The sequence below is a fragment of the Varroa jacobsoni genome, unplaced genomic scaffold (genome assembly GCF_002532875.2).
Source record: "Varroa jacobsoni isolate VJ856 unplaced genomic scaffold, vjacob_1.0 scaffold_1034, whole genome shotgun sequence".
NCBI classification, from domain to species: Eukaryota; Metazoa; Arthropoda; class Arachnida; order Mesostigmata; family Varroidae; genus Varroa; species Varroa jacobsoni.
In genome coordinates this window covers 298,453-307,542 of record NW_019213936.1, presented here as the reverse complement: position 1 = coordinate 307,542, position 9,090 = coordinate 298,453, and the positions used below count along the sequence as shown (strand labels likewise).

The 9,090-nt window shown below is 39.5% G+C and overlaps 1 protein-coding gene and 1 long non-coding RNA gene across 3 annotated transcripts in view; both read right to left on the bottom strand.

The window, feature by feature from the left end:
* Positions 1-9,090, bottom strand: part of LOC111265973 (uncharacterized) — a 25,142-nt gene that overhangs the window by 9,752 nt on the left and 6,300 nt on the right. The gene's annotated exons all lie outside the window — the stretch shown is intronic.
* LOC111265975 (uncharacterized) lies at positions 1,817-6,806 on the bottom strand. The gene is made up of 2 exons (XR_002683795.2): positions 6,621-6,806; positions 1,817-5,179 (listed from the first exon to the last, which is right to left on the bottom strand). It is a non-coding gene; the product is annotated as an uncharacterized LOC111265975 (long non-coding RNA).

Sequence of the window (9,090 nt, the reverse complement as noted above, 5' to 3'; positions counted from 1 at the left end):
GGACAAAAATCGAGAAAGACTGCTTCTATTTCGATGACTAAGCCAATAGCGTGATGTATATTTTCACGCTCAAATCACTCTCACTCTGCAAAGCGACCAACCGTTCGCGTGTCCTTGAAAAAAGGAAGCTGGAACGTCAAGTCCACGACCAGCGCTAACGAGAAGGAAGTAAAAAATGTGAACTTCATTTTTTTTTTTTTAATAAAGCTTACTAAACGTTCGGCAAGGTTTTTTGGCCCAAATTGTGTTGTTTTCACTGAAATAATATACGACTCTATTTTATTTCAAATAAAATTTAACCAAAAGATCCCGTGCGTTTTAGCGCAAAGAGATATAAACCGATCGATGCAGTATTTCAGCCTATGACTGGAGGTTGCCAACGAAGGAACACTTTGTCTTGACATTGTATTTCTAGTATATCGAAAGAAGTTGACATTATATGACTACAGAATGTAACTTAACGTTTTTGCTGCATTCGATGTATCTTCTCTGTACTCTTTGAGCAAGTTAATTATTTGAAAACATCTACCATCAAACAAGATCCATTTGGCCATAGGTTTGCAAAAGTGGACAAAGTGTAGGATTCTAATATATTATGACACAAACAAGTATTTTACATAGAATCTACTCTATAAAACGAGACCAGTCCACTACGAATTTGAATCTATGCGCAAAAAGCTTGTGGCAATGTGCCCATCTGAAAAATCAACGCGGAGTGGTCACGCTTTTCGTAAAAATTTACCTGAGGAATTAATATATACGGTACATACTATAATAAGTACAAACACTTAGAATACAAAGTAATATCTTGCAAAATTAGTTACAGATAATATTACCTACAATAAACGAATGTTGTTAGTACATCATAAAGTATTACGACATGGGTTAGTATAGTGACATACGGTTAACAGTATTATTGTAATATAATTAAAATCTCATCATTTGTCGAAGAAATTTACCCAATGGGCCGTTTATTCATTCTCTTACGCGGAGGTAGTCTGAGCAACCAAAAAAAATCAAATTTATATATTGAAATCAAACCCATATTCCGATTAGTGTAACAAAGCCTCTACTCATGCAAGTGTTGAACTGAATTACAGTTATGTATTGCGTCTTTTCAAATATGTGTAGCTCAAGTGTGAAAAATACTCTAAAAAATAGTTAAATTAACGTATCTGGACAAAGGAAAGCTTTTTCCAAGCTAGAAAAATTGACTTAGAAGGAAGACGGAGAGAGTGAATATTTACAGCGAATCTATTGCTTGCTGCGTCATAGGGCGCAAACACAGCCTCAGATATAACTTGGGAAGAGATACGTTGATCTGCAGAGAACTGCTTAATCAGAACTGCTGTACAGATTCGGACCGAGTATGTTGCTCGTACCCGACCGTGTCTGGACAAACAATGTACGACGACACGTACCTCAAAAACAAACTCGGAATTTCCACGTAACCTGAATAGAGTCTATCCATCTCTGACGAACTACTCCGAAGACTAACGAAGCTCACATAATGATCAATTGTTCCAGTTTAGAATCACGAGCTTGCCACTTTAAGTTAAAGTAGTTAGGATTATAATTACTTTCGGGGTGAAGTAAATATACCCACATTTCTCGCTCTAGATCCTTCCACATTCATTATTACTCCAGTAGAGGACTCCTAGATTTCTAACCGGTTATAAAAGCTGGATGGCAATGAAAAAAATTGTCATATATTTATTATTAATGTGTTAGGCGCATATTGTAAACATTCAAACCGGGCATCTGCTGATGCTCAATAAACTCATCGCCCGAGAAGGCGAAGCGATGACGGCAGAAGAATAAAAAAACGGTAGATTTTTTATTGTGCTCCAATTAATTATCTCAGAAAGAAGAGAGAACGCCCAATAAGATCTAGGCCAGTACAAACGCTCATTCATTGTCGTGTAGCCTAATTGGGTTGGGTGACGTCTTCCCACGAGTCAACGCCACATTAAGTCTTACCCAACGACAAAACACCGAAAAAGAAAATGTTACCATTCAGTAGGCTGCCTGATACTGTCCCCATGAATGGTGCAGTACTAACTGCTAAACTTGAGGGCATCAGATGAAATGGTCTTGGTTCCCGGGTGTACAAGTGCTGTTACAAGTCAGCCGTAAATATAACGCATCGTAATAATAGCGTAGCGTAAATATAGCGCAAGATAGTTGGAAAAAAACAACATGAAGATTTCAAGTTGTATAGAAATTTTTTAGTCAATATTCAACGCAGAAAAAACTGAGCTTTACCTGGATCGCTTAATTTGGTACTCCTACATTTTATCGGTAAGCACCTTATCTGCACACCATTGCACCATTATAAGGATGGTTATCTTTCACAGCTAAAAAATTAGCCGAAGTAACGTGGTTATCACTCAAATACCTATACACTTTTATTTCGTCTCCGATGACCTCATTTTATCAGAGTGTCGCTACGATTGGTGCATACTCAAGTCGGCGATCTCATCGGCTCTTTCCTATCTTCCCCATTGCTGATAGACTAAAAGTAACGGGTACTGCCTGACGTGCCGTAGGCTTCCGATATTCTGTGGCGTTCGCAATAAGGTTAGTTGGTATGGGGCAGGAAACCGTTAATATCATACGTAGTTCTCTTGTTTGTTTGGAAAAACAAGCAAGGGTTATCTTCATAAAGTATCGCTAAGCCTAACGTCTGGCTTTCTTGAACAATAAATTTCATTCTATTGTGTGGCCAGAGTCTCTCACTGTCATCAGCCCGCTATTTCCGCTGATGAACAGACACGCTTCTCGCTGTCGTTCACATACTTATAGTACTACATAGCATGCACGTGAAGCAGTCACCTCAAAGCCAAGATTCTCACCCAAATACGAGATACACTTAGACCTTTTGTTAATAATTAGAAAAAAGATTAATATGACCATATAGACGTAAACAATAACTAAGAAGTGACTTAACTTATAATGGCACGACGATAACGATATAATAGAACGAGCGCAAGGCACAACGTTACTGGAGGGTTTTTGTGTCTTGTTCTAGACACGAGAAACCATAACATATTGCTACTCTATTTAAGTAACTGATTCGTAAATAGAGTACCCGTAAGCCGATTAGGTATCGGTTAGAGTTTTTCTATTCTGAGTCTGTCCAAATGTGTTTAGTCTGCCTCTAGGTTTAATGCGCCTATTTAGTCGTTCAATTGAATGACCCTTAATGACTGCTTAAGCCAATACATCTTTATAGTTGTGCATTCGTAGGATATAGAAAACGTGTCAGTAGACCTACTTAAGCATTACCTTGCCACGACGATGCGTCATCGTACCTACCGTCTAGTGACAAGTGTATCCTCAACGATGGAATTTGCCATCTCTTTTTGTATATACTGTTTATCGTTACTGGCAGAAATTGTTGTTTGCTTTTCGATTCTGACATGATGAAATTCGTACCTAAATCAATGACGTCGTCCTATGATAGCTGAATTCTGGTTTCTACATTTATCGGTTTACAGAACATTACACCTCTTTGACAAGCACACGAATTTAGACATTAGACGAGTATAAAGATGACGCTTCCCGATACGGTGATTTTTATCGGATTTCTGATGCAGCTCGCCTAATGATTGTATTTCTAAATGACTGTCAAAGGCCCCTGTCGAGCCTACTAGCTTAGAAAACGAAGGCTGATAGGCGATACTCGTCCTACAGGGCAGGGAACTGTGTTGTTTTCAGTTGCCTAGTGAACAACTCTAAAACGATTCGGAACCAACTATATCATTCTCGTAGTCAATGGATATTGTTTAGATAAGTAGGTAAGAAACCTATAGGACTATAATGTGAATGCTTAATACAAGTGGCCCGAAAATTACATTTATGGACTTTTATCCAAAAAGATGATTCGCAACAGATGCTCGTGTAAACGACAAATATTATAGAGCCAGAGATATGACTACTAGCAGCTACTAGGTTAGTAAATGGCTAGACTCAACGAGATTCGAGATATAGTATTCAGTTTTTATATACAATTATCTATTTATATTTTATAATATTATATATTACAAAATATATTAGATAAGTATTTAGATTCTTGCCTTCCTTGCTCGTAACCTAACACCAACCTCCATTGCCCCCCAAACAAAAGGCACATTGACTCCAAGTGGTGATAGCTCCGATAAAAACAAACCCGTCTTAAAATGTTATTCGTATCTTAAGAACTTACATTTTCTTTTTCTACTGATATTTTTCTACAAACTGGGTTCTTTTTCTAGCTATGTTCAAGAGTACGGATGCAGAAATAAACCTATTTATTTTAAACCTTTGAGACCTGGAGATTAAAGACAGGTTGCAGAAGCTGAAGACATTATTAGGTCTACTTGCCAAGCAGGCTAGGTTTCTGCTAAAAATTGATTTTCGCGCAATCGACTCAATCGCACTTAACCATGTGATAGAACAGAGACTATTTTTGATTTTTTTTAAGGTTATGTAAATCAAGATGTACTGAGCAACATCTAGTCCAACATTAAACGCCAAATATAAAAGTTCCTTTTAGGATACGCTAATATCACCTTCCAGCCGATAGGTCTCTGTAAGGTCCTACGAGAAAGTATAATTTTGGATTTGTTTTAGATAAAATAGATATTCGGGCACCGTTCGAACCGTCAGTTCGTTCATTTTCGGGTGTTTATATCAAACTGTGTCTATATAAATATCAGCGTCGGCTTAAGAACAGTCAAAATATTACAATATGCATAATAAATTTTTCCGCACAATCTTTCTTGGTTCGCCATTATGATCAAAGGTTGGTCTAAACAATCTCGGTAAGTCATTATCTATGAAAGTGTTTTTCAGCACCAATTATACATCTAGTTAGCCAGCGTTCTATTTAGGCTTCTATCTTGCGGACTCATTTCCGCTGATCCATTGAGGCAGTAACGTTCCTGTTCGCCTCACAACAACGTTTGTCTATACGATACTACGATTATATCCCGCTTCTGCTCAGTAACTATGGGCATCGGCAGCAGCGCCGAGAACAGCATTTCGATGCAACGTAGGCCAATCAAGGAAAGGTGAGTGCAATGACTCCTGTCATTAGTACGCGTTCTTCGAAATTTTCTGGCTTGTCCGCGTCAGCGCGACGGTCCAGTCGACTACCGCCAGTCGGTGTCCAATTCCACCGCAATCGTCAAGATAGCTGTAGTAGACATCAATAAGAAGAATGTATATAATAATATTACCAGCAACCACAACCAGATACGGAGTAGGACAAAAGGTCATTACGCGTCCATGGCTCAAGGCTGATGTATCGCTATCACTGGGCAAAATATAATAAGAGAAATTCGCACAAAGGGGCGCTCTGCAGGTACGTCCATTATTATGCGATGATATACGTAAACGATAATAATGATACTCCCGTCGTGAACTAAACGTTACTCAACGCTGTTATTTTTAACAAATAACACTAGATAACAGTTGAAGCGAGACACCACTAGGACAAAGGCGTTCCTTTAGGTTTGTGTAAGGCTCCGTTCGACGTGGTGTGAATGTGTTGAATGAATGCATTTCAAAAGATTTTTTCCGTTACTCTATGACACTTTTCGGAATTCTAATTTTGCTAGAATTTTTGCTAGTAACAGGTTCTCGTCTAATGACAATAACACATTCATATAACCAGCATGAGGCACAAGTTTCATGGCCGTCGAAACGTTTTCAATCTATATCTGCCACAGTAGCAAATTACTGCAACTAGGAGCGGATCTGTTTTATATAATATGCGTTTCTAATAAATGCACCTAAATAGCACTTCTATATTGCCATAATATTATACTACTAGTATACTACAAAATATTCTGACATAAGACAGCATAACCATTTCAATGACCCTAATACCCATTGCTTTTGTAGAGGTACCTTGAAAAGAATAAGGACCTAGGTTGAACCTTCAGACTGAATCTTCAAAAAATGAAAATTAGCAACAAGTGATTCTGTTGTAAATAGCTTCAACTGTCGTGGTTAGGCCCACATGAGACAGATATTACGCTCTAGGGTGTGCTGGTCGTACGTAAGCTGTACTATCCAACCCTTCTATAAAAAAAATAAGTTGTTATAGCTGTTGTGTTCTTTTCTATCTCCTGCTACTTAAGCACATGTGAAACTTTCAATGAATACGATTTGCTGGTCATGTTCATCACGCAACTACCGTTCATGTGGACTGCTTAGTTGTGCCTTGGCTTCATTATACACAGTCATAAATGGTTAGTGACTGCTAGAGCCGTTCTGCATTCTAGTAAATCATATTTCATTGTTCGATCATATTGAGATTTTACGAGTGCAACTTAAGTGACCAGAAACAAAGATTTTCTACTAATGAGACGCACATTAACGTTTCCTCTATACATCAATAAAGTCACATGAGTGAGCACAAACTCAGTAAGAAAATTCACTAAGAAATTGATACTCTAAGGTCGTTACCCATTCAGTTAGCACACATAGACATGAACTTAGGAAAATCGGGTCGTAGTGGAGCATAAATGACTATCATCCAATTTAATCAGACATTTAGCTTTTTTCCACTTCACAGATACTGAACGACTTGTCTATTTTGTTTGACTTGTAACTTTCTAAAGATGCCATACCCTAAGACACAAAGGGTACCTGCGTGTCACGCTCGCAAGTCAGCTCAGACCCACTGTTTATAGCCCTTTTTAGACTGCTATGACTGCTGAGCACTGGTTTGTTAGTTTCTACTGTAGGCCACAGCCTGCTATTGATTGTCGTAGCTTCAGCTCAGAAAACTCCTGTCAATTCGAGACATTTTGCACACGCCCGCCATCATCTGGAACAGCTAACCCCGGGAAATTTGAATGTGGGCCGCGTACGACTAATCAAATATACGGATGCTTAGGAGCGAAACAGTGGCCGAACAGGTTGGCGACGGCATCCGCCGTACCCGACCGGTCAAACTGTAGCATGTGTGGCCTCAGAAAAAAGGATAAATTTAACAGCAGAAACAAGAGCAGCCAATCAAGTTACTCGCTAACTTGACAAAGCTAGCCTTTATCGTCACTATAGTATAAGCTACGATGAGATAAACAGGCGTTTAGCATTTCCAATCAGTGGCGGCTGTGGCACTTTTCTTCCCTCTCAGGCAGGGTATATGTCTCGTCAGGAACAATCATCACGCCGTATCAGTCCGATTATCACCGAAAAGCATTGTAGTAACGGTAATCGCTGCATCCAGCAGCAGGACAATTCTATAGTTTTTGCGTATTATGATCGTTCAGGATGAATGTTGTTACTTCGCAGTGAAATTCTTCGAGTGGCAAAGAAGCAACTTTACTTAACTGTTTGGGGCTATTTCGCACAAATCTCGTATGTATATTGGCTATAAGTGATAATACGCTAGTATTATATCATGCGATAACGGCGAAGTTTTCCTTTTGTCACGGCACGACTATAACATGATCAGAACGTCGTCATGTTTACTTTCTATTGTATTATAGTTAAATCCCAGTAAATAATATAATGCCTGAGGGCATTTCGTGACTCCTATTAAAACTACCTTAAAATCCGTTTTCGTAAAACCGTTTTTTATTCGGCTGCCATAAGCGTATTCCCTATTGTACTATTGAAAGGTTGTGTATAGTAGAGAACGGTTCGTGGCCTAGAAGTCCTCCTACAACTGCTGTAGGAGGTAGTCTGTAATATGTGCTTTGTTTCTATGAAGTCATTACTAATTGAGTCCGCTCCATTATCCCACGGCGTCATCGCCGATAAGGACCAAGTTTTCTGGTTAAAATTGAGTTGCAACTTATACCGAACGGCAAGTTAATAAAGACATGTTTAGTATACTGAAGTATTGTATCTTGGTTCAATTTTTTGGGTTAGATCCTATTCGATCCCCAAATAAACTCTGGTGATTACTGAAACGAGCCTTCATACATCTATTAGACCTCCGTATGTTTATTATGCTGTGGCGCACCTCTTCCCAGATACTACGATTAACTAAACACCATTATCTTGAGCACCTTGGATCTAGGGCAATTCTATTATAAGCAGGGAGCTGCTGCCTCGTGGTTCGGCGGCTATTAATCGGCTAAGTTACAAAGCGCTCTTTTCGATGGCCGTAGCACAGAACGTCCCTATTTAATCGCACCACGAAATTAGCCACGCTCAGCTCGATACAACTAAGCTCGTTACTGTGTTTTTCTTTACAAATCAAGATAATATTCTGGTTTAAAATAGACCGAAAGGAAAACTACCGTTAAAATGCAACTCGCCTATTGAGACCAGAATTAGTAGATGAAATTAATCGTAGGGTCGTCGGTAGTGCTATTGGATAGAGGTAATTTTTTTCCTCCTTTCGATGAGAAGAACTTGCCAAGTTTCGTCAACTTATATATACATGCACTATTGTAAAAGCAGCAGTATATAACGATATATCCTTTTTCGTCATCTGGCAATACTTCATCGCATCACAAGAGTTTCTTTACCACGCATATTTCATTTGCGTGGTAATCATCGCGCGTCTACGAGTGCAATTATTCAGACTCTATTTCTGCGCCCCTAGCCCTTCTTCATGGCAAAGATTTTCAGCGTCATCCGCTTCGGTTCGTCGGGCTTAGTCATCCATATCATACTCCGACATCTAACCAGATCCTTCTACATGATGCCACAGAAAGCAAAGGCAAACACAGGACATACTGCACGACACACAACTCCGCGTCCTATGCCGCGGACATTGTTAAGGGCTGTGTCTCCGATCACACAACATTTACGACAAAATGTACGAGAACACTACGGCAAAAATGGCAAAGAGAAAGAGTAGTCCGAGATGGCAGGAAGGCACGGTCTTCTGTATGCATCGTAGGGGCGGCGTCTTTCGTTCGGAGCGGGTCGATAGATTTTGACTAGCAGCTCTCCTTTGGGCTACTGGAAGAAAATGAAAGAAACAGATGGTAGGCTGAGCCAAAGAATCTTTTTTTACAGCCAGGCCAGTGGTGCCAGTTACTGGGCTGCAGTTTCCGGGACGTAGCGTAGTCAGAATAAAACACACTTCAAAGGAAAGCTGAACCTAACAAGCATTGTTGCGTTGACACGCTTCTT